Below are 27,239 nucleotides of genomic sequence, written 5' to 3' on the forward strand. Positions count from 1 at the left end.
GAAGTACTCCTTGACACTCATTGCTGTATCAGAAAGAGGGGCCCGTTGCTGCTGTTAAAGGTTAATAAACTTGCAGTGCGTGGACTGGCAGAGTGCGTGTGCGTTCAATAAAACAAAACGCAGCCTCCGCATGATAAAAGGGAAGGACGGATGCTCTGTGGAACACATTGCCCGGAGAGACAGCTGCTGCTTCTGTGGAATGATTTTAGCCCCCCGCCCCCCCCCCCCCCTCTTTGACGTCGACTGATGCATCTCCAAGCTCCAATTCGACACGCACACTATCGCTCAATTGGCCTGCCTCTTCACAGAAAGCGTATAGAAGTGCAGGAAATACGCAACGAGGCGCTCACATTTATATCTACGATTTACGATCATTTTCTATATCTGAGAGGTTTATCAAGAAGTTTCAAATAAGAGGTGGTTGCTAGTACCATTTTGGAGAGTGTAAGTCAGATTTAGCACCTAAATGGCCATAAATTGGACTTTTCTAAAATAAAAATTAGGGGTAGAAATTGGAAGAATGATGTTACGAGGTGTGTTGATAAATCACTGATAGCATATGCTAAATCTCGAACTTAATCGTAGCAAGAGGGGTGGTCATAACATGATGAACATTCTTTCCCAGAATTCGAACATGCGATCTCCACCTTTCCATCGCATTACACCAACTCAGTGGCGACTCGTGGAATTTTTGGGTGTAGGAATTTATGGTAAACAGACCGAGGAATTTTCGAAAATGCGTTCAATTACACAGTGACATATATCGCCTGTACCTTGGATTAGTAATGTTAGCTGCAGGCCCTCCCTGCCTGTCATGTGTCGATTAAGAACAGCTTTGGCAATACCAACCTCCAGATAAGAAAAGGTGCTGTTTCAACTCATAAATTACGTTAAATGTGATAAAATTATGCTAGGGTTTATTATTATTATTATACAATTATTATTAATTTATTAATCATCATTTTCTGATGACTGTAGTAGTTTTAAGTTCAATTTTAATTTTCTATTTTGGAGTTGTGAACTGCGTTATTGATTATTTATTGTAGTTAAGCAACATTAGGAATTTTGACCATTCAAAAAAAAAAAAAAATGATTTACCATAGTGGTTGAAAAAGTTGAAGAAAATTTTGTTTTGTCCGTTTGTTTTATTTCTGATCTCCAACTCTTTCTACCGATTTCCATTTATGAAATGTTCCTCCCTTGTTAAATCGGAGAGGATAAAGAAAAGATGAAAACAAGAGGATGGATCAGGGCCTGTAAAAGCTTGTCCCTTTGTCGGTATACTTCCTTTTGTTTGAAACAAGTCCGCTAGAGAAGTACAAACAAGATCTGAAGATTTTCTCAAAAATAAATATTTCCTCATAATATCTTCATTAGAATTCAATTTCTTTTCCTCAGGGACGGCCGTTTTTGAGATGATGCTGGGATTTTCCCATTATGCCAAACACAGAGTGCTAGGTGCCAACGAAGTTCAAATTTTGCTAGGTTTAGAACCATTATGCTAGGTTGTCCCGTTGAGGAACCCACGGGACCTTTCTCGCGGACTCTATAACTGGGCAACCCCCCGCGTACCCCCTTCCTCCTTTGTACTGCCCCACACCCATCTGCCTGTAGGATGACGAGAAAAGTTCCTCAGCGGCAGGCAAAGACGGTCGTATTGGGTTTGGGCAACAAATCTGGAACGAGCGGGTGATAGCTAGCTAGCACATTGACTCTTGACAGTCGAGTAGCGAAGCGAACCTTGATTGCGCTCAAAATTTTATAACGTTAAATAAACTCTTAAAAAGTAGAAAACTGGAAATAAGTACCGTATACATGAAACTGTAGGAAGTTCCTCACTTCCTACATGGAGGAATCGCCACTGCACCAACTACTACACAACACAGATAGTCTTGGTACATGGCATATTTCATGGCATTTCTTAAGGATAGGATCAGTCCTACTTTCGTAGCATAACCAATCAGAAGCGACCTCTAGGTCACGAGTACAGACGTAATGGCGGCCACATGAGATGTAAACAATATGTATATCACTTCACATTTTTAAAACACGATAACTATTCAACCGAGAGGAATGAGATTTCCTATTAAATGGTTTTAGGCAGAAATCAATGGCGCTGCTTAAATGCATGCTTTATATAGCGTTTACTGCATGGAAGAATATTTCAGTTATTTCAATTGTAAACAACGTGCACTCACCATAGATGGTGTAATTCGACGTGCCTTTCGTGCTGTATATGCAATACATTGTAATCGCAAAAGCTTATCGAAATTTTACATAAAATTCTTCCGTGTAAAGTACTAGATGCTAACAAGATTTTTGGAAACATTTACGTAACATTATGCTGCCAAACATGTTAAAGGAAATGCTTTCGCCTAAAGCCGTAAGTCCACCATCGCTGCCAACCCTACATGCTCCCAGATTTCAACAGACTTAACGATGGAGAAACGATGGAAGGATATATTCTACATCGATAATCTGGCTGAAATGAGCAAGCCATTACTTATAACTAATCGCCCTCAGCGATGATCTGAACTTGAAGAATTACGGTAACAGCATTACAGGCCTGCTTAAGACTCGATAAAAGTCGTTCCAGCTAATGGAACGCTCTCCCGTTACTAGCGCGGAAAAAAAAAAGAGGGAACAAAACGATTTGCTCCGGAATCCAATCGAGGGAAACAACCTTCCCCTTCTCGTAATAACGCCGTATTAATATTTCACTGCGAGTGTAGAGTAACTCGTTAAGGGAGTCTGTGAATGCCACAACATCGGTAATCACAGCTGTCACGGGGTATAAGAATAGGACTAGGGTTTCAATGAAGGAACATGTGTTTACCCTAACCGTGTATCGTCGGAGTGCGCCGTAAGTAATGGAAAAAGCATTTATTGCGAGGAAACGAATAGAAGTGATATTGTTCCGTGAACTCATCTTCTGGTCGCAAATGCTTATCCCTGAAAGGGGGACATATTTGTGGGAAAAGCTGAAAGTACTGCTTAGTATTATTGGTAATTTTGTCAATATTACCGGCCTCCCGATGGCGTAGTGGAAACGTTGTCGCCGTGTAATAAGTGGTCCCGGGTTCGATACCCGGTTGAGTCACATGGCACAGTGGTTCGGATTCCACTTTAAACTGTAGGTCCAGTCCCGATTAACCAATAATTCAATCAATTGTCAATATTATCGCCTTCGTTTGGGCCACTTAGAAGAAAGCATTTCCCTTAGCATTTTCGCTAGCATAAATGCTTCCAAAAATCTTATAGCATTTTTCATAGCACACAAAACTTTACATGGAAGTTTTTTTCCCCGCAACATTACGGTTAGCATTTGCGATTGCGATGTGAAGCGTGATAATACTCGTATATATACAGCACAAAAAGCATACGATATGATCCAGTGCCAGATGTTTACAATTGAAACAACTAATTTATTATTTGTAGCTATACACTATAAATTATGCATTTAAGCAGCGCCACTGATTTATACCTAATACCTTTTAGTAGGAAACGTTATTCCTCGGTTGAATAGTTATCGGCATTTAAAAATGTGAGGTGATACATTGTTTACATCTCACTCGGCCGCCATTACAACTGCACTCGTGACCTAGGGGTCGCTTCTGATAGGTTATGCTACGAGAAGTCACTAAACCTCCTGGTAATTTTTCAAACATCACATTGGCTATTAGATAATGAACCACTGGAATTATGCAACAGCAACATGTCAACGACTGAACCCGATAACATTTCTCCTATTTTTCTGTTCGTCGCGGCACAGAAGAGAAACAAGCAATTCGCACAGACAGCAAAGTGAAGTCAAGGAAGTGAAGCGGAAAGCTCCACATGGGAACGGACCTCAGCCGCCGAGGGAATTCCCCCTAATTGGTTCTTGAGAAGCGGCGTGCTGTTAGTGTCCTGGTTTCCTGCCAGGACTCTCTTTTTAATCAGAGCCACAGCCTATATCGGTGGCCAGAAGCTGCAAATAGAAGATTGCGAGGTGCCTGTTCTGTAGATAGGAGATAAACGAGGATAGCACCTGACTCATCAATGGGGCTGCTTGGTTTGGAGAAAGCACCACGCTACTCATACACTGAGTGCTGCCCTGTGTGGCAGTTGGGGGACTGTTTCAAGATCATAACTAGGACATGAAAAATGTTGAAGCATCTTCGGCCAACGCCCGATATCAAATAACTTTATTACGCGTACTATCAAATCGCTATCATAGAAAATTACGAAAAATTACATCTGCTTAGAATCTTTCTAGAGCAATGTAGTAGTAGTGTTCAGTGTATCGCGCTACGGCAAGGGTCCGGGGTTCAAAGAATAAGTCACGGGTGCTCTTTTTCTGACCGTAAAGAATACGGTGAATAATGTAGCATATCACAACGAGATGTGGGAAGGAAGGTACTTTTTGCATTTGTCCGGCCTGGCACGTGGGTTGGATCTCAGGCCGGAATTTTCTTTCGCATGTCCCTCCATAAAGTGATTCTGGGACTCACTCAGCCTTTTTATTGCCTGGGGGCAATTCTGAGTGGAACGGATCACATCACCTGCATTATTGATGAGAATGTGTTTGTGCTTTCATGGCATGATGTAATACACAGGAAGTATAGTTTCTTATGCCATGAGACAGAACGATAGGCCTATTCCATTTGTGATAAATAAAGCCCGTGGCGTGCCCAAGGGGGAATTGGTGGGGCCGTAACACCCCTTCTCCCCGCAATCCTAAAATAACAACTGTAAGAAAAAGTGGCAAAATATACTGTTGGCTAATAACAAAAGGGAGATTAAGACTCCTTTACGAAAATCCTGTGCATGGCACTAGATGAAGGTACACAAACACAAAACTAATTTGCACATCTTTCCAGTAACCGGGAAAGGACCGTTTAGCAGCGCTTACAGGAGACGCTCCACACGGCATGGCACAGGCGTTTAGTTAATTGCCGGCGCTGCACACGCCATTTCGCTTGAGCACAGCGCGCGTTGTTCGGTTCTTCCACCCCAGCATCGGCGGCGCTTTTGAAGGCTCGACGGGCGGCCGGAAATGAAGGGGAGCGTCACCGGAAGCGAAGAATCAGCACAGGGGATGCAGGAGCTGTCCCGATATTTTACAGCAGGGATGGTGTTTCCAGCACTGAACCCTGGACTTGGATCCTACCGGAATTTGATTAGGATAGTTCCGGTATCTTGTATTTACGTACTTCTCTGACTCTTGAGGCTACTGGCGAATATGAGGATGAATATGATTAGATGGAACAATGAAAATATATCCACGTCTGGGCACAGACTAGAACCTCGAGATGAATGAACGACTCGACGAGCTGGCTCACCCACTTCTAGGGAAGCTTTCAGACCGAAGCGACAAGCGATACAAGGCAGGCGAAAGGCGACACGTGTCGCGCTTGGATCAATAATTAATCTGCGTATATTAATTAAGGCTACATAACCCTTCGAACCGAAGCTACACTTGCTTGTCGCTTGAACAGGCCTTATTCTCAATGGTGTCCATGGTGTTGCCTCGGTATGTTCGCACATGAGTGGTGAATACTTTCATAAGACTGATTGGGCCGTGTTATTTCAGTGTGAACCCTCTTTCGCGAGTCACTTGTCGATTCGGTCTGGAAGATCCGTAACATTAAGGGCGCTTTCACACAGAAGCGATAGGCGACAAGCGACACAGACCCCTTCAGTCTATAAGAGAGCATTCGCCGCGCATTCGCGAGTAACAGAGGCCACACTGTGCACGGTATTGAAAAAATATCCCAGTCCGAGCGATACGTGCAGCTTGTCGTGTCGCTTCAGTCTGAAAGCTTCTTTCTCTATTGACAAGACAAAAATACAAGTATGATTCCAAAATTTCTAAGAGGAATTCTCAATTTCTTGATGCTGTAAACCATCACTGTGACCCCCGCTCTATTGTTGAGATTTACGCAACAAAGGAACAGTCTGACTGATCATTGCCATTACCTCAACAATCGAACTAAAATTTTGTACATTATATTATGATATGGTTCAGAATAGCCAATATACATAGTTTGCTGGTATATGCATTATCGAAACAGTGGTCACAACAATCATATAGGAGTTGGTGCAACTATGCTTCACACCATTCTCGACGAGATAAAGAGAAGATATTAATCAGCTGAAATCACAGCTAATAGCTATGTAGAAGTGCAGTCTCAGAGGAGATAAGTTATCATCGATAACGAACAAGTGCTAGCGCATAAGAAGGAACAACAGGTTATTAATACAAGTGCATTCGTTATCTGTCTTGAACTGATAACGGGCCACTGTATTAAGTTACCGGTTTCCTAGTTCAGAAGGAGATGTCAAACAAAATGTTATCATTAAAAAATTATTTTTTTAAGGAAGTAACAATTGTATTTACTCCTATCTCAGAGGAACTTCTTGGATTGGTGGAGATAAAAGGTGTGTTGCGAAATGGTTACGGGCGTAAGTGGTGATTAGTAACTTGTCCCTAATGAGCATACTGTAGATGGCTAGGGATGAGGGTGCGGAACGTTTGCTCCCTGTGTGCTTCACATCCGGCCTCCTCCGTCTCCTGGAATGTTCCGACTTGCTTAGGAGAATTCCATAGGAAACGGAGGTTGCAAAGTACAACGGAACTGGCTACTATTTAAGCGAAGGGTGCCCTGTAGCAGCCCCTTTTGAGTAAGAACTATCATTGTGCATCATCCAGTGTAGCGACAAGTGGCGCCGCCAGGAAACAGAGTTAAGTGCTGGCGCATCCCTCAGCCACCTACCCTTCTCCTCCTACGCTTATTTGTTTGGCCAGTAAACAGTAAACACCATCTGACTTATTCTCATTTCTCCCGAAGTAAGTGCTCAATCGATAATAGTAAAATAAGCGATTTAAGATACAGACTAGAGATGGGTCACAAAATACGGATATCTGAATATCGAATTATTTGATATCCGCTTCGTCTGAAACAGAAAATCCGGATATCCGGATAGTACGCAGGATTATTTCATTAAAAAAAATGTTCAACTAAATATGTTAAACATTTAATACACTAGTAATAATAAGGATGCGACCGCATAGAGAACTGTAGTTCTGCCGAATAGGTTTTGTTGAAGTTTCTGTTTTCTCTCGCGGGTTTTGCTACATTATCTTGGGAACCATTGGGGCTGCAATGATTATATTAAACCATTTTATAACTCTCGTTATGCTCTACAAAATGAGACTATAGGATTTTATGTAGCTGCTCAAAAAGATTGAAAATCGTTTATTTTTCTGTCCAATTTTTTTTTAACAAAACATGAAAGGAATGGAAGAAAAAAGGTGCTGAAGCCTCAAAGAGGGGGTAAAAAGGTGATAAATGTACAAATCTCACGAAAAGGTGCAAAAAGGTGCAACAAAGTGTGTTCATTATACTTGATTTCGTGTACTAAAATACATATCTCAAATGATCGGTATGAAAACAACTATATTTTTGGAAAGGTGCTGCACCTTAAAATTCCCTAACTATTACATACGAACTTTGGCCCATGTCCAACACTGAACCACCAACAGCTATCAGAGCAAAAAGACAAATTGTGATTCCATCGATGGGAAACGTTGTAAACACGCGAGGGCCTTGTCAAAGGGAAACAACACCACCACATCACACGTTCGATGTCTGCCAACTGTGGCCAATGCGATCCGCTGCATTTCTTTTGTCATCAGGAGCGTCCACGAGACTGTGACTACAAATTTAGGTTTGATGTCAACCACTAGTTGTAAAGCCCCTTTGGGAGTGCAGCCAATTAAGAGTCAAACGTTGACGAACTACAGACACGATGATCACCGAGGTGTGCAGTGATGGATAAGCAAAAAGTAATCTGAACATATTTATTTCTAATATACAAATGCAAAATTCATATTCCTGATGCCAACTTTCGTGGATATCAAATATAAATTATAAAATCGTGGCCAAAATGGGAGTCGGATGCACTGATCATGAGTACAAGCTCCTTGGTGGTTGTTGCACCAGGAATGGTTACTGTTCAACTGTTTCCTTGTTTTTAGTTCCTATGCTATAACATATCATTTAATTCTTATTTAGCGTCGCCTTTCTGACACTTTCGGCTAACAGCGACGATGAGGACAAGGCATCATATGATGAAATTGGTGAAGGGACGCTCACAAAGAACTTTCATGCCGGGAATCGAACCCGGGAACCCTGGCGTCGTAGCGCGATGTGTTTACCACTCTGCCACAGAGGTCTGCTATGAAATATAACACATCAATGCACCTTCTATCTCCTTGAGTACATCACTGGTGATGGGTGTAAGAAGTGACCTTTTATGAAGACAGCCAAATGTCAACCTCCCTTCCACGTAGTACACCCTAGGCTGCATTTTGCAGACTAGCGAGGCTCTGGCGTCTGGACCTATGGCCACTACAATCCTCTATGAGACTTTTGTTGTGTGCCCTCCATATGTGTTTGTGATTGTTCCTTCATCTCATTTTATCACCTGTCACTGGCAGAAACGCAAACTAAAATATATAAATTAAATCAATCAAACATCGTATACATTTATATTCAATCTTCGATACAGGGTGACCACTCTAGGACCATGATAAAACTCAAGTATAATTCCCGGTTTTCAAGGCGGACTTTCCAAAAAATCAACGGTACAAGATGTTTTCTCTGTTTCAACCATGCGCGTGCACTGTGGTACAGCAAGGCCAGTAGTGGTGGCACACAGCATAACTGTTACAAATTAATTCTTTAACTTTTGGTTTTTAATTATTTCTTCCGGGTTGCCTCCAAGGTTCGTCCTTTTCCGATATGGGCCATCAACACCTACCTTCTCGCGGCGTGTTGACAAAACATCTGCGTAACAATCACCCTGGCAATCCTGTAGCCTGCAATGCCACCACGGGCCAGAGCAATCGACCGTCGACCTTGAGGATCCAGTAGGAGGGTAGGCTGTGTGGAGGTAAATGTTGTCTTTCAACCGGTAAGGCTAGAAGAAAGCCAGGGTGTCATCGCTTCAGTCTACTGATGTCCTCAGTGTTTCGAATTGCACCATTAAGTGTCCAAGCGTACTGTATACTGTCGGCGATGTAGCATATCCACCAAGCTAGTTTAAAATTTATATTCATAAATAAACTATAAAGTTTCAAAACAGGAGAAACACAAAAATATGATTGCTGACATACGGATGACATATTCAATGTGAAGATAAACGTTTCTGGGCGTTCGGTCTATTAAGACAGCTAACATGTCCACGGATACATTCGCCAAATAGAGTTGGTAAAACTCGCTGGCGGCGTTCACACTTTCTTCAAGAGATTTGCGAGGTGAAAAGTTACGGTTTTTCAGCCGGGTGAATTTCTATTTGTTTGCTTCAAAAACTTGAGTGTTGGCATTGTTTACTATTTACTACGGGAAGAACTACGTGGTGTCAAAGTGGATTTGTGAATATTGCAATGTGTGAAAATCTTGAAAATTGTCTCAATCATTCGCGATCATCTGTTGCATTAAATACGTTTGACAAAAGAACAGACCAACTGAAATTCGAAAAAATGAACAACTGCGCCAGGACATTCATCTTTCCCTTAGAGACGTTATGAAAACAGTATCAGGTAGTGCTAATTTCTTTCAGTATAACGTACCATGTAGAAGCAATGAATTCTTAGTTTCTTAATTTTTCGGGATCTGCTTCCCCAACGGAAAACGTCATCGCACGCCACTGGCTTCAACCATAAGTATTACCGTCTCTCACCACCCACACACATATACACACAAATATATAAACATTATAAAGGGTCTGTTAATCCAATGTATCAAAAAAATCCTCATTCAATTCAATTAAACGGTATATATGTATTTAAAATATTTAATTTAAGTTGCGGAGTTTACATTGACCACTTCACATACTCAGACTCGAAATACTACTACAAACAAGTCATAATTGTTACGGGATGTACTAATCTACGAAAAAGTTATTGTATAAGAATTTCAAACTCAAATTTACCTATGCAATAATCTTCCGTCTGATAGATAGATTGTTTTGCGAAGAACAAAAGTAAACATATTGAGAGAATTCTGGTTTATAATATTTGAAGCAAACAAATAAAAATAAAAGCTAAACTGTAAAACTTGCCTCAGGCTATTTATAAATATGTATAAATTCAATGTGTTTGGATTAATAAAAGTTACAATTTTTCACGTCTCCAGAGAAAAATTCATGCAGAATTCCCGGAATTCAATGAATTCCCAGTGAGTAGTCACCCTGAGATAGCAACCGTTAAAGATTAACTTTTCAAATATTTCGGAACGAGCAGGGTATATGAAATCGTGAACATCCCCATACAAGGTAACCCACACGAGAAGCACACCAAATGAAAACAACGGAAGAATTCTACGGCTTGCATAACAGACGACGAACATTTGAAAGTCGTACAGATGCAGGTGGAAGATGCAACCAACGATGCGGGAAGAAATGAGGACACCGTGGGCGAATAAGCAATGCACCTCACCGCGGCAGTCGAATATGCAGGCACTAGACAACCACGCACGGCATGATACCTCGTGCATCTTTCACACCTTCACATAGAGGCAGGTGTACGTCTAGAAAACACTTGGATTCGAGATTTTGATCTTGTCTTGGCAACGGTTTTCGTTTCGAAACAGTACACGAACATTAAGAATTCTGAAAAATTAGCGCTCCATGCTTCAACATAACCACATTTCTACAGTTTCTAGCCAAGCCACATTTCCTCACTTCCTTCAAACGCCTAACACAACGTTCCATTAGCATATTTTTTAGTTCTTTGTTCAAAGTTCCATAGTATTCACTTTTTAAAAAAAAACTCCATTCGCTACCTCCTGACTGCAGCTCATGTCGCTGCTTATGACACGCGTCCCGGGTACTAGAGATTGATTTGAGAGTCCGCTCCGCGTGTCTCATTTAGAAGAACAAAAACCAAACTAGAAGCAGTTGTTCTAGTGCGTTGTCTCGATTAAAATACGTCTCCATTCGTCAACATCAACAGAGGGATTTTAATGGAAATTCCAGCTCCACGCAACTAGAGAGAGACGTCATCGCTCGGAATGTGGGCGCAAGGGACGGTGGAAAACTTATTAGATGCAAGAATTTCACTCGGAGGGAGCTCCTTATAATTACGGCGGAGGAGACTCGTTTTTTGAAAACCGATTTGTGCACCGAGGGGGAACAGATTGAAATCCGTGGGGAGAAATTCGAATGCGACGAAGGACAGGGAGCGGAGAACGTCGAAGGCAGAAGCTGGTTATTAATGAGAAGCTGCCTCGCTTTACCTCACCAAACATTTTCCCTGGGTTGTCATGTTACCATTACTCCAGACTGTAACTGTCGGTATTTAAATGTTTAGGCTTTTGTTACTGATTGTAATATGAAATGTGTAATGATATCGTATCAAGCATGTGTCACTTTGCATATACTGTGGTGAATTACTTAAGTTATAATCGCACGCCAAGAAGAAAATATGGTAAGAAAGCCAGTACTCGAAAAAAGGTATAAGTAGAGGAATGCATATTTCGTTTTTGCAAAAAACACGAAATGTGAAATAACACACTATAAGGTTCGTTTTTCATGTTTTTGAAAGGTGTGAGGTGCATTTTCCTAACATATTTTGTTAGGGAATTTAAACCTAGAATCGAACCCGGGACAGCTCGCATCAAAGACAAGAGTGGAAACCATTTGACTACACATTAATCTGAACAAGTTACTGTCATTCCTTCCATAAATTGAAAACAAGATCCACACAAGCCTTCAATCTGTCCCTATCCTGGGGAAGATCAATCCCATATTTTTCATCCTTACAGTTTTCCTTTATGTCCATCTGAACATTATCCCTCCATTTTCGTCTTGGCCTTCCCACAGGTCTACTACCATCAGGCTTCCCAACAAGCAATTTTCAATTTACACATCACGAAATCTACTATTTTGTAAACAACACTTCCTTGTAGAGCAGTGAAATTTAGCAAAATTTCTGGCACCCTGAGCCTGTGGCTGCCTACGCTTCTGTATCCACAGACTACCTAGCCAATACAACACTTCAGCCAATCGAATAGACAATTTTCAAAACCAGGCAGGTTTTAGAAGGCTATTGTGTAACTACCATGAGAGAGGGCCGGGTTCGATCCCCGGCGGGGGAGAACTGGGAATCCTTTCCACCTGTTCAAGCGACAACGGCGCCAAGACAGCGTCGTATGAAGTGGATACCTTAGGGAAACTCTGTGGGGATGAAAAATTAACAGTGTATTTTCGTTATTCCTCATCCACCGAAACCGTCCGTGATGAAAGTTCTCTATCGGGCAGAGTTGGCTTCCGACGGTGATGGGAGTGTTTGGTCAAGGCCCATTCGCATTCCGCGCACGCCCGCCCCGGATCGAATCGCAGGCTTCGTTTCATCTTCGTTTGTTGAGAGGAAGAGGGAATTGATACTATATCTTCCGGAGATGCTAGCAGTTTCTGCCTGTTTTCCAATTCGATTCTCGCGAAAGAAGAAACTTCAGCCGTTTTCCTTTTCACGAATGGAAAAGGGTTAGGGGGTTGACGATATCTGAAGATGCCTCCAGCTGTGGTGCAACGAGCCCGACTGTTGTCAATCGATGGGTTTTTAATCAGTCGCATTAGAGGAAAATTTCCCGAGTCAACATTTTCTATTTTTATTTAACATATTTATTTATTTTGTATTGTTTCACATGGTGAAGTTACGACTGTCGAGCCTCTCCTTCCACTTGACCATATTTACACAATTTTTGAATACACTCTGGGCTAATTTGCAAAGATGGGGATGAGTAATCATATGATGAAAGAAAACTCACAAACATCCAGGCCGGGAGCTCTGGCGCCGTAGCGCGATGCATTAACCACTCCACAACGAGGGCCGGCAAAAAAATACAATGGAATAAAAACACACCTATAGGCACGGGTACACAACAACAACACGGACACTCACATATTCCTGAAAATAATTTGGAGTTTCACATGGTGTGTTGAATTATGGGTTTTGGTACTTCTCTGCAATTCAATTTGTGCCTAGTATCTGTATCATGTATCTTCCCGTTTTAGGTGCATGGCTATGGGTGTTGTTTCACTCACACTATATCGATATCAAAATCACTCTCACACATCAATAATGCGAGATTTGAAACAACACTATACGACATTTCATTGTTTTGTCATATTTTCCTGTTTCCAGATTCCACTAAGACAGTGTACATAATATCTTCAGTATTTTATTTTCGATATATTACAAAGCACACACACTAAAAGTTAGGGAAAAACCCTCCGCTCTGTTGTAAATTCTGTGTATATTTAAAAACTTTCGCTTGGAGGAAAGGCGTTCGAATAACAAATCTCAGAATGAACATATCCCATTGCATATCGAAACGAAATTATCGAAGACGTACATATCTTGATTGATTTACTTTATTTTTACTTCGAATTTCTGCAATTTTTAGCTACTCGCGCAGATGAGGATCAGTGATGATATGATGAAGGAACACTAAAAAAGAACGCCAACGCACGTATTCGAATCAGGAACCCCTGGTGTGGTACCGCGCTGTGATGACTACTCGGCCACGGATTCCGGCAATCGCACGTATGTAGATGATACAGCGATTATTCTCTGTGGCGCACACTCACGTAAGTGTGTCAAAAATTGCTTAGAACTTATTTTACAAAAGTTGTCATGGTTTGTTTCAAATTCAGGGCTTGACGCAGGAGCGGATCAACGGGGAGGGTGATAGGGGCGATCGCCCCTCCCAACTGCCACGCTTTTGTGCATATAATTATGCTTAAAGTTTATGAAGACTCTTATACTCTGCCTTTTACCGCCAAGTATAACTAGCTCGGGAACATTTCTTTTAAAGTTTCCTTTTAAAGTTTCATTCAAGTCCACTTTATGCTTATCATAGGCCGATCGGAATTGGTCCTACAGTTTAAATTTGGAAGTGAACACTTGTGAAATATGCCTGAGAACGGGATCGAACCCGAGACCCTTTGAGAGAATAGTTCTTTGTCCCTTGTTTATTCACTCTACTCCTCGCCTTATCGTTCAGTTTACAGTGGCAATGTGAGGAATTATGACAATGGTATTCAATACGAGTAATAACCATCTATTCTAGTCCTGGATCGTATCTTTGCAAAGCAATACGCTAATTCTAGAACATGGGATGTCAGCTTGGTTCCTGTTTACAGCACTATATCTTTTTTTTTTACATGAAACAGTGCAAGTGTATGTTAGAATTGATTCTTGGTGAGATGAGGTACCCGACTGAATACGCCTACAAACTGTAACTTCTGAATCCGCCATTGACTTGACGTACGATTTACAGTGGAATTCGAACTACTTCTCAACATATCTGCATCTGGATTCGAACCCGAGATCCTTTTATACGGGTTAATTTTGAGCAAACTTTATGCACAGATAGGCTAATCGACCTTGAGTTGGAGTTCAAATTGGAATCCGAAACAATGAAACATGCCTCCACACGGAATCAAACCTTCATCATAACGTGAGGAATAGCGGTGGTACTGCTGAAATAAGTGTTACTAAACGTGGAAACACATAGATCCTCCTCGATTGGCCAGTGTTGGCGCCGTCGCCTTGTAATCAAGGGGTCCCATGTTCGATACCAGGTGGAGGCACATAGTGGTTAGGGTCCCACTTTAACCTGTAGGTCCAGTCCCAATTTGCCTTACTGTGCATAAAGTGGACTTAAAATACCAACTCAATACCAACATGGAAACACCACACAATGTGCAGCAGAATACACGAGTCACACCCACGGAAGCAGCCCAGAAAAATCTCTCTAGACATTGCTTCAGTCCGCCACGCCGTAATTCGAAGATGCGTTCCATCCGTCTGTCTCTTTTTTATTCCCAATTCGGAGAACTCATTAATCAGCAGCGACTCAACCACATCGTACCAACATGTTTTCACAAGCACTGTGATTACGTTCAGAGCCCATCATTACGACAATAGCCCGCGGTAACAATATGTGGAAGACTCGCAGGAATTTGTAACGCGTACATATGGGCACCAATTGCTCTATGCATGAGGACGGGAGCCCAAAGATTTCATGAATGGAGGACCATTCAGGTCCATTAAAGCTATTTTCAAATACTCTTAATTTATGTTCCTCTTTTAATGTAAGGGATCAAGTTTGCAAATCATTTAAATCTAAGAAACTAGAATTTAAAATATACAGAACAATAAATTTTGCCTGTAGTATTGTGAATGGATGTGAAACTTGGTCCCTTACGTTAAAAGAGGAACATAAATTAAGAACATTTGAAAATAAAATCCTTAAGACAAATATTTGAACCTAAAAGAGATTAGGAGACAGGTGAGTGGAAAAGGTTACATAATTTAGAACTGCATAGTATGCATTCATGTCCAGATATTATTAGAATAATTAAATCAAGAAGACTTAGATGGACAGGGCACGAGGCACGAATAGGAGGGGAAAGAAGAGTTTACAGAATTATTGGGAAACCTGATGGTTAGAGACCTGTAGGAAGACCAAGACGAAGATGGAGCGTTGAGACAGATAAATCTGCAAGGATGGAAAGGATTGAATTGATCTTGCCCAGGATAGGGACAGATGGAAGGCTCGTGCAGTCATAAACCTTCGGGTTTAAGAAGGCTAGAAAATTAGTTAATTTGTTACGTGGTTTACCAGGCATGGAGGTGAGTGGATGCTGGAAAAACAAGAGTGAGACAACGCTGACAAAAAATTGACCCTAGGACCCACTCCAGCAACTACCGTGGTTACGCAATGGCACTGACCCCCAAGTGCGTACGTGCGTTGACATGTTGATAATGGGTATTCAGTGAATCACCGCCACTGATTCAGCACAATAAAGAACGTGCGCTGAGCTCTGTTGGCCAATCTCTGTGATTCACATGTAGTCCATGTACCTCTCGATGACAACGGACCACGACCTGCGGTCTTCCTCTACAGTTCAACCATCAGACAAACCCTTTCCTCCCTCTTGAATATTGTTGCTTATTCATGTATTTTTTACTCCGAGCATAAGTACTAGGTATCCTTGAACCTTGGTCAGCGAGGTTGCAATCTCCATAAAATATCAAGTTCACCTCCTCCTGTCCATTGAACTCGCGGTTTCCTGCTACTTGGAATTACTCGACTACCTTCTGTACTGTTGTTGTGACACTAAATGTACTCCACTCTGTCTACAAAAGCAGTTCTCGGAAATTGACTCCGGACTATGGATATGTAGAGAGGCGCCATGAACGGCAAATGTAAATGATCAGCAAATTTCCTCTAGGGAGTCCCCACACGCAGCCCCGTAGCCAGGATTTTACTTCGGGGAGGGAGGGCTCATCCCGTATCAGCAAAGGCGTCGCCAGAAATATTTGTAGAGTCGGGCAGGCCATTAATAAAGCTTGATGAGTAGAAATAATAATCACAATAATAATTATTGCCATGGTTATAATTGTAATTTTACAATAATAACTATAATTTAAAATAAACCAACTTTAATCCAGATTTATTGTTATTATTATTATTATATAAATGGATGGACTTTGCTACTAAAACCACCGTATGAGTGACATTATTTTTCTTACATTTTGTAGTTAGTGTACTGACATTCATATTTATTGTATTTTGTTATTAACCTTTACTCATTCCGAAAAAAAGAATTTAAAACTCATAAAGTTTATATTGTGTGACATCTCACAAAGAAAACTGTAAATTTTGGAAGATGTGGATCCATTTATTCTTTGGATTAAATTGTAGAATATAAAAATATTAGCTGGTTGCTCTATTATACACTAAACTTTTTTTTTCGCACTAATGTTTAATCTTGCTAAGGATGTAAAATTAATTACCACTTATACACTATTTAAATTTGATATTTTTAGGATTTCGGGGGTCGGTCCGCCCCCTTAGCACCCCTGGCATACACAGCCAACAGGCAATGTGAAGCTGTTTTACAATTCCACTACAAGGCTCTCCTTTTTACAGCGGTCTCTTTTCTACAGGCTTCCTCGCTCATGTAATAACCTGCCTCCAAATGTTGACATATTCTTACCAGACCATAATTTCAGAAAATTGTTAATGAATGTGCAATTTTAAAAATTTTTGTTCCATCTTGAATTCTATTCATTTGTTAATATTATTATTATTGTTGTTGTTTTTCTGCTGTTACTGTTTCAGTATAAAATGGTATTTCAGTACTTTACCTGAAACTTTTGGGAAATAAATAAAAAAGTAATTTTATTTCCTATAGATGTTTTCCAGTCGTTCCAAAATACACTGCTGGACAAAAAAACAGGACACATAAATTCTGATTCGAAGGCTAACTAAATTACTGGAAATATATTCAACAGAAAAACAACTTTGAGGATGTTCTACATACATTAGTAAGTTAAATTAGTACAAAAACGAAAGTTACAGAAAACTACCAAACTGAGAGCGTAATTCATAAGTAATTGCAATTCAGATGTCAAATATTAAGGTGTCCGGTTTTTCTTGTCCAGCAGTATATAATTAAAATTAAGCTCTGTGATGAGGGTCAAGGTTCGTCGTTTGCGTGGCCACCGCATAGAGTCTCATCGCCGCTGTTTTTTTATGGATTTCTAAACCGGACTTCACTATACTTCTTTACAAAGGTCTCCTATAACTATGATGGGTAAACGTACCCATCCTCCTTCGATCGGGGATCGATTCCGAGACAGTTTGTGCCAAAAGCAGAGTGCTAATCATTCTGCTAAGCGGGAGCTCCTTTGAAAAAACACCAATCCACTCAGTGTTTACAATAACTTAAAGCACATGGGGCATTCCAGCGTTACGTGTGTCATATTTATAACACACAATTTCACGTCCTAGACATGAGATTGGATTAAAATATTAACAATGAAGTGATTTAATAGAATTATGAAGTACTTTGTGGTGTCTGCTAACAAATGAAAAAAGTTCAGAATGATAGCATGGGCTGAATGCATGAAAAACATGAACCAAAGTGAGTTGCGTGTGTGACGCTTTAAAAATGTATGACATTTTGACTTCATTTGTCTGTGAAGCTATATGGGCTGCAGATGATAGTAACTTTTATTTGGTTAAATGAGTAAATTATATGCATTCGCAAACATCTAAACCTTAATGCAATTAAAAACAATAATCATTTCCATATAAATTCATTTTGTTATTTACATGGAGTAGGGCCACTTTTCACTGAATGCTCCACATACATTTTCAATACGGTACATCAATGCAAAAGGGCAAAAAAGGTTTCGTAGAAACGTTGTCCAGAACGGCACAGTATTGGATAAGGCAAAATACTTTACGAAAAGTCTGCGAATGATCAGACGGCGAGCATTATCATGTATAAATGTAACCACTACGCATCACAGAAAACCACAAATACAATATGTTATCCTGAACGCTTAACTTCTTCAGGAATAATATTATCAAAGTTAACACAGCCGATCACTTCCAATGGACATCCTATTTTAAAGTGTAACACGATTTCGTGAGTATATTTAATGTTGATCTTTAAGCACTTATTTTTCCACGATCCTTTTATGAGTAATTTTGTATTATTTTCTTAATGTTTTATATCGACCTCGTGTACGGATAGGTTTGATTCGAGTTTTGTTATTTAGCGTCGCATTTCTGCCTTTTTGGCTAATCGGGAAGATAGGGATGAAATTGATACAGATTTGAACCCGGTACCGCTGGCGTCATAGCGCGCTGTGCTAACCACTCCTCCAAGGAGGTCGTCCAGACGATATACCGCGATATTGAAAAAATATCGTCCAGGTGATATCAACTAGACGATATATCGTCACGATATTTAGCGATATATATCATGGAGACGATTGTATCGTATCGTATCGTACCGTATCGTCTGTGACAGGCTAAGCAGGAATGGATCTGCAACTTAGTTCTCACGGAAAATGGAATGTCAGATATAATGGATTCACCACGATTTTAATAGACATTTCAAGAAGGCAAAACAAAGATGTAAAGCGAAATTCTTAAATCTTGAATGCGAAAAATACTCATGCCTGTACCAAATTAATGTTGGCAGTACGTTTTCCCTTGAGGTGATACTCTCCGCCAGGGAAATGCAGATGCTCTCAAGGAAATGGAAGCCGCTAAAAACACTCTATGCCACAGCGTCCTCCGTACATTCGCTCTCAGGAGAAGCACTCCTGGTCTCCCATCATGCACTTACCTGAAATGAAAACGACATAATTACTCACTCTGCACTAATTTCAACAGTGGTACAACAGTTTAAGTGAATTTAAAACACATAAAGTTTAGTTGATAAACAATAAAATATAGATATGTTAGGGCACACGAGAAACAGATTTGATTAAGTTCGTCTTGTTGGGGGAAAGTTGCCTAATGAGAGATGGGGTTATTTCTTGGTACGTATGGTGACGAAAGCTACCGGTAATAATTAAGTGTGTTCGATTGATTGATATGTTTACTTCGCTATTCTGTCACTTTTGGCTAATCGCGAAGATGATGATGAATTGTGATAAGATGAAATGGATAAAAGGACAACTATAAACACTTAAGGAGAACACACAACACGAGCCCAAACGGAGGATTATACTGGTCGTTCAGACGCCAGAGCCTCGTTAGTCTGCAAATTTAGTCGAGGGTGTACTACGTGGAAGGGAGGTTGACCTTTGCGTGTCTTCGCAAAGGGCCATCCGTTACACCCCTAATTAAGTGTGTGTTGCACAAAATCTACACAGAACATTTCCGATTTCGGTTCTCAGTTTGTGATCTTTTTAACGTAACGGAATTGTTTGCGACTGGAGCAAACGTTTCCTATTGTCCATAATTGTGTTATACCGGGTATTGCCATACAATACCCAGAAACACCCACTTAGCGTACAGGACATCAAGAAGGACAACTATTTAAAATAATCGAGGCCTTGTTTCAACGGTACGGGCTCTTCAAAACAAGCTTTCCAATCCTACGTGTATCATCTCTCTAACAATGTCCTTACTATCATTATAATAACCCGTGGCTCTACAGCCCGTAAGGGCCTTGGCCTATCTCCCGACTGCCAGTCTCCCTCGCACAATCCTATCTAGAGGTGAGGAGACCGGTAATGGTGTGACGTGGGGTCAGCACGTCGAACCCCCAGCTGTTATAGGATATATCTGTGACCGGGTTACGCTACTCACTCGTAGCTCCTGACGATGGTGGGTTGCCACCGGTCCTATACACAGGCCGAGAACCCAGAGACTGAATCCAGGCGGACTCGAACCCATGCCGTCCCGCAGTCGGGAGCCCAAAGCACAGAGGCTTAGACCGCACGGCCACGGAGGAGGACTTTACTACCATTACTCACCCTTTATCAATTTAATAATTTACAACATGTAAATCTTGATTGTTTAAGAAACCAGAACAACCAGGGTACGTATAGCTATAAATCAAAATTAGTGTAATCTTAAATACCAATGTAAACGATACGAAAAATGTAAATTGTAAAACGAAAAAAATAAATAAAGTAGTATACAATAAACGGGGGAACAAAGATTTTAATATTTTATGATTTTAGTTCTGCAACGTTAGAGTTGTTATGTGTAACGATAAGGGGCTGGACCCCGTATAATGTGAAGGGTGCAAAATAGCATTAGTGCTGACGCACCCAATATTTTAAATTCAAATCAAATCAAACATAGAGTTGCATTGACCATTTTCCTAAACTCGGTGAGTTTCTACATCAAAGTACGTAAAAAGGTCTGTTAATAATATAATGCTTTAAACAAATTATTTCTCGATTCTTCTAAGCGTAACACGCTGTATATAAATGCCACTGACAACAGTCATGTCGCGTGGTTGCATATGTACACGATAAAAATGCCATTTATCAAGGGTTCACAGCGTCGAACAGGCCTCAACGAGCAAACCATTATCAAGAAAAGTTGTTTGTCTTGACGTTCTCTACGCGATGTCAAAGTGTGTATTGCACGACGAAACCATGTAGGATATCATCACAGTGGAAGTGTATTGTAAATAATAAACATGTCTTCTTCTCTTTTTCATTGATTGATTGATTGAGCTAGTGTTTTAAGTCCACTTTATGGACAGTAAGGCTCATCAGCACTGGACCTACAGTTTAAACTGGGATCTGAACCGCTTGTGCCTCCGCCGGGAATCGAACCCGGGAACCCTTGATTACAAGGCTACGACGATACCACTGCACCATAGGGGAGGCTCCTTTCGTTTTCAGAATTTGAAATAGCAAAGTGGTTCTTAAAAAATACATATATATATATATAACAAATAATAATAATTCGGACGTTTGTAGCTCCAAGTGGTCTTAGTTCAAGTCGAGCCTGGTAGACTATTTCACACGCATTCACTTCAGATGAACGTAATCCAGCAACACAAACACAACCTGTGTAAACCAGAACAAGGCAAGGCCGCCAATTAAATGCAGCCTGGTTAGGCGCAGCTCATTAGAGACTTTGGATGAAAGCGAAGGTGAAGTTGTTTTGTTTGGTTAAATCATCCTGCTTCCAGTTCGCAACCAAGAACTTTCCCTCCGCTTTGGTCAAGATCTTCTGCATTTCTCCAGGAACAAAGTCACATTTTCCCTGCGGTCTCCACGCAAAGAGACTTACATAGCTCATCCTCTGAAATAGTCAAAATCACTACGCATGGCTATCATACATCATCACTCAAGACACACTTCGTGATTTAGACAAAGATCTTTATTTAATAAATTGATTTAATCATTCCAATATCAGGGGAAAAACCAACTATTGTTTCATTAATTAATTATGAGCTCAAATAGGGGCCTCCCCCAAGGCGCAGTGGTAGCGTCATTGCCTTGTAATCAAGGGGTCCCGGGTTCGATACCCGGTGGAGGCACAAGTGGTTCGGATCCCACTTTAAACTGTAGGTCCACAGCCATAGAGGAGGAGGCTCTTTTCTTTTCAGAATTTGAAATAGCAAAGTGGTTTTTCAATAATAATAATAATAATAAAATAATAATAATTCGGAACTTTTGTAGCTCCAAGTGGTCGAAGTTCAAGTCGAGCCTCGTAGACTATTTCACACGCATTCACTTCAGATGAACGTAATCCAGAAACACAAAATGGAAAATGAAAGTCAATCAAAAATTATGTATTTCATAATTTCATTTCAGGCACAATAATACATGTTAACTATTGCATGAACATAACTTCAAATTGAAGCAATGTTTTTTTTTTTAGGGAATCACACTATTATGGGAGAAAATGTGGCTTGTTAGCCTTCCACCTTGCTTGTCCCTTCCTGAAAAAAATTCTTACGACGTCCATGTGAGCACTTCCTTTCACATCCGTACAAAGTTTCAAGATGAATTAGATGAAATGGGTGAAGCAACCGAACACATATTCATGCCCAGGTCGAGACTCGAATCCAGAACCAAGGAAGTGAGATTGTGACTATCACTGAACGTTGCGGCTACAAAGGCAGCTACGAACCATTTGGTTCTCTCTATAAACCGAACTCGAACCCTGAACCCCATGATTTAAACACAACAACATGGACTACAATGCCATCCGGTAGGTTGACATGCACTTATGGACAAGCATGCTCTTAGTGCAGGCACTTGTAACTTTAGAGCACACAGTCTACAGCAGGGAAGGATATTTTTCTTCTCTCCTTCCAAACACTCCAAGTTGCTTACTCACGCCACCCACGGCTGGCGGACAAATATGACGGGTGTCGTTGTCTCGAGCGCCCGCGAACGGCAAGGCCGAAGTGAAGGTTCAGCGCACAGCGACAATAGACGATCGCAAGGAATGTGTCACGTAAATGCGGAACTTCACTGACGCAATACGATGTCAGGGTTAGGTTACAAGTTGCAGGATAACTGCAGTGGGACCAGGGGCGGAGACGAGAGATAAGGAAAGCCGGTTGCATTGTAGCCTTCATCACTGTGGTTTTGCTTTTGGGGGATGCCAACTCGGTGGCGTATTTGTGATTTCATTTTGGAAGGTAAGGTAAGGTGGTGTTTTTTTTTTTTTAATTTATACCAATCAGTAGGGACATGATGTTTTCGTTTTAGTTCTCCCTGAATTTCGATGTTATTTTTTGCTGCAATTCGGTGTTATTTTTCGCGGTTTAGAGCGAAAAATTCCGTGTTATTAATTTAAAATCGTTGTTATTTTTACATGTATATTTACTGTTCCTTCTATGCTTAAGATTTTCACATTGTATCAGTTATGAAAAATTGAGACAAATTTTACTTTCATAACAAAAAAATATGGCTTTATGAGAAATGACCAAATTGCTTCCACTTGGAAAAGTATTTGTTCTTATCAGCCTCTAAATATGAAATATTTATTGAATGATAACACACAAATCTTTGAACATCACATTTCCCCAACAATGCCAAAAAATCCCTGTGCAACAGTTTTGTGTACACACATACACCCCCCCCCCCCCTTCGAAACACAACAGATGCTTCCCCTGAGAAAATTAATTCTATTTCAGTACGAAGATAAACACTGTCAGTCATGTCTGCGCCAAACTGCAATAAATGAAACGTGATAATCTCTTTTCAATCGAACTACCACCAGCTAGACTACAAATGACCGAATAGCGCCTCAGGTAGATCTTTTCGAACAGAAGAGGTGTTACCTCCAGTTTATAGTGCATATTTCGCGGCGTTTCTCGCGTTAAAGTGTAAAATTCGGTGTTATTCTGAAAAATGACATAATTCGCGTTATTTGGCGATTCCGAAACACCGAAAACTTTCCTCCTTTACATACCCGAATACATTTTATATACTTTATTTTGCTTCCTCATCTTTTCGGTGTTGTGTTATCGTTACAACGAAAACTTCACGTCCCTACCAATCAGTGAACCTATAGGCTTTTGGTTCTTCGATGTTGTTTAGATATTCCAAAAAGCTTCGTAGCTACGTAACCGTATTAAATTATTGCGAATATCAAGACAACATTGAAAGCAAACCACACGAAGATTCGCGTGAATGCTCTAGAAGGGATTATAAAAAACATGCAATTTCACATTTTGGATTATCATAGCGATTATTTCGAAAGAAGAGAAAAAATTCTGAAAGGACTTCGCTGGTGCAGACCAAAGGTCCAGCCTAACCTTGAAGATTCGAATATCGAGTCATTAGCTCGTTATGAAATCAAACTTCATGATAGGATTTTCGAACAATGTAGTGGAGTGTGTTGAAACTTGATATATTCCATACCGATTGCAACCAGTTCTTATCAACCTTGGAGCCAGTGGATTTCCCTTTCATTGTCCAATTAGCATGAAGCAATGACTCATCCAGACAAACGCAATCCGCGGAAAAGAAAAAGTACAAAGCAACTTCGTGGAATCACACAAACTGAATCAACATTCAGAAAAGTTGCTTGCAAAATATAATTTCAATTTTTGTAAATTAAAAAAAAAAATCGCCGACCCAGAAGTACGATGTGGTGACTACCCATTTGAACGCCGCTTCCTATATGATGGAAACGTCATCAATGACCTCGCAAAAACTCATGAAAAATATCATGTGGGGCAGTGGTCGTCATGGCCCCACCAGAATCGCAGGTCGTGGGAGGAAAAGCGGTGGAAAAATATATTTTAAATTATAGTCAAACAGTGTTGTTAAATAGTTTAAGGATACTACGGTATGCCCCTATACTTTTAAACATAAAAGTGATCTAAAATATTACTAAAATAAAGGACGCAAATATCATGTTTTATTGAAAAATTGAAGGCTATAACTCAAATAGTTCCCGACTTATGTCATCCCAAGTAAACCTGTTTTAAAAAAAATAATGTTATAATTAAAAAGGTACCTCACACAGGAAAGGTATTGTTGCGTACTGCGTATCTAACGAAGTTCTTCATTTTAGTCAAATGTATTTATTTCCTGTCAAATTTAAGCCTAAAGAAGCTTTTAGACTGCCGAAGTGACGAGCAACATGCGACATGAGAGTTTCATATCAAAGATACAAGCGACAAGGGGCACGTAAAATGCAGCTTGTCGGGTCACTTCGATTCGATACGAATGGTTGCATTTACTTTTGATGGTTTGCTTCCAAGGGACACGTGTCGCTTCTCGCTTCAGTCTGAAATTCCATAAAAGCAGTTACTACATAGTAATTACTATAGTTACTACAATTCTTGTGCTGTGCTGCTTTCATAGGCATGTAAAGGGCGCGTGTGTTCACTTCTTCAATTCAAGAACTGCATTTCAAAGTGGAAATAAGTCGCTCATAATAATAATAAGTCATGTACATTAACATTTACTGAATTCTTTCAAGGTTCTGTAAATTCCATTCTAATGCTTAATTGGTAGTGTGATTTTTCCTGAAATGAATTAGTTTGTTACTAAAAATAAAAAAATCCGCCCGAACAGGGACTCGAACCCTGGACCGTTAGGTTAAAAGCCTAACGCTCTACCGACTGAGCTATCCGGGCTCTAGTATTGTCAGTATTGTGAGATCGTGATATGGTACATTGCTGACGTCACGACAACACCACGACCTTGTGTTATCAGTGTAATGGAACAGATAAAGAGAATTGCGTGATTTCCTCTTCCACGCCCGTAGTACGTACACACGAGGTATATTGCATGTTGTTTTCCCTCAAACTTGTGTTTTGTATCTGGTTTGATTGATATCCACTAAATCATACATAGAGCAATAGGAAACATATGAAGTTCCAATTATTATTATTTATTGAATGAATCTTATCGTAAATATCTGTTTGTTAACTTAGAAGTGTTACAAGTTCCGGTAAAAATTCGGTATATCGGAGAAACATTAAAATCGAATATTTTGTGTTTTGCATGGTTCGTACTTACCAATTGTGTATTGCGAAACATAGTTCAAGGTGCCATTATGCTTTTATTTCTATGAATGAAACTGCGTTACTACACATTCATATCTGACTCGCTTCATATATATTTTTTTGTATTTTTCATCTTTATTTCCATTGTATTGTTTTCGTTTTATTAATTGTGTTTATAGTCTTATCTGTAGTTAATATACGTAAACTCTATTCTCTGACAAGGTGGGAGAACAGCATTATGCCAAACCTCAACGGATGACTAAATATACGCACATTATTACTGTAAAGTCTGCACTCTTACTGCCCGCAGTTCTTTCATCTTTCATTTTGAATGAGAGAAAAGTAAATGCATCAGTTGAAACAAAAAATGCATAAAATCTATACTCAAGACCAAATGTTTAAGTGCATCATCGAGAAAGATGCAGGAAACTATCAATTGATGCATTAAAATAAGGCTCGCCATAGAAATACATGATGCACTTTGCTGTATAGATGAATTTCCATGTGTGTACATGGAAAAATCGCATTTTTAAAACAAGGAAGTGCATCAGTTTTGACAAACTTTTGAAAATCAGCAGACATTATCGGTCACTCATAGAAACGGAACGAAAATCACTTTATTTAACGATAGGATTAAACAAAATGATCTGAACATTTCGTGTTTTTTGTCACTTTTCCCACCGCTTTTATTCATCCGGACAATGAGATTGCTGGCAATTTGATCAAACCGATGGAGGGACGCGAACCCTGAACCTACATTGGCGAAAAAAGCGATGATACTTAGTCATTTATCATATCTTTGCCGAGGAGAAAAATCTGTGGAAACCACAACTCAATCGACATATTGTCTAGTCTTACTACAGACTAAACTACACGCATACCCTACATGGCAAACTTGCACTCTGTGTGACCTCGCGTTACAATGGACCGGACCATATTAGTGGTGACGTCACAGCAGATGACTGAGGCCGATTTGAGTCCAAACAAAGCAGTCACGTGGTTTTAGCCTATTCAAAAGCATTGAATTTTCCATCGAAAGGGGTAGCTTTAAGAAATGTAACAGCAGTTATGAAACAAAATTGTGATGTGTATCGTACATCAATGTAAAGATGAGATTTAGGAGAATACGTCGATATATTGCACAGACCTTTCAGAGCATAAGGTGAAAAATAGGTGGAGTAAGGAAATCATGCATTTCTAAAGAACATCGAGCTATTCCGTTTCCGAACCCAGCCGAAGCATTCTGGGAGTTGAGCACGTTCACGTGACTGCAGCGCCGCCGCCTATTGGCTGCCCTTTCGGATCGGAAGCCGGTAGGAGGATTCGCTTTACTCCATTTCCTTACTCCAGTTATTCTTTACCTTATGCTCTGCAAGACGTGTAATAATATATCGACGTATTCCCCGAGATCTCATATTTACATT

At 40.3% G+C, this 27,239-nt stretch overlaps 1 protein-coding gene and 1 non-coding gene across 4 annotated transcripts in view; both read right to left on the reverse strand.

Moving 5' to 3' along the window:
- spg (dedicator of cytokinesis spg) overlaps positions 1 to 27,239 on the reverse strand; it is a 372,699-nt gene that overhangs the window by 304,247 nt on the left and 41,213 nt on the right. The window lies entirely within an intron of this gene.
- TRNAK-UUU (transfer RNA lysine (anticodon UUU)) lies at positions 25,371 to 25,443 on the reverse strand. Its single transcript has one exon. It is a non-coding gene; the product is annotated as a tRNA-Lys (tRNA).

Source organism: Lepisma saccharinum, chromosome 1, assembly GCF_977018435.1.
Source record: "Lepisma saccharinum chromosome 1, izLepSacc3.1, whole genome shotgun sequence".
Taxonomy (NCBI): Eukaryota; Metazoa; Arthropoda; class Insecta; order Zygentoma; family Lepismatidae; genus Lepisma; species Lepisma saccharinum.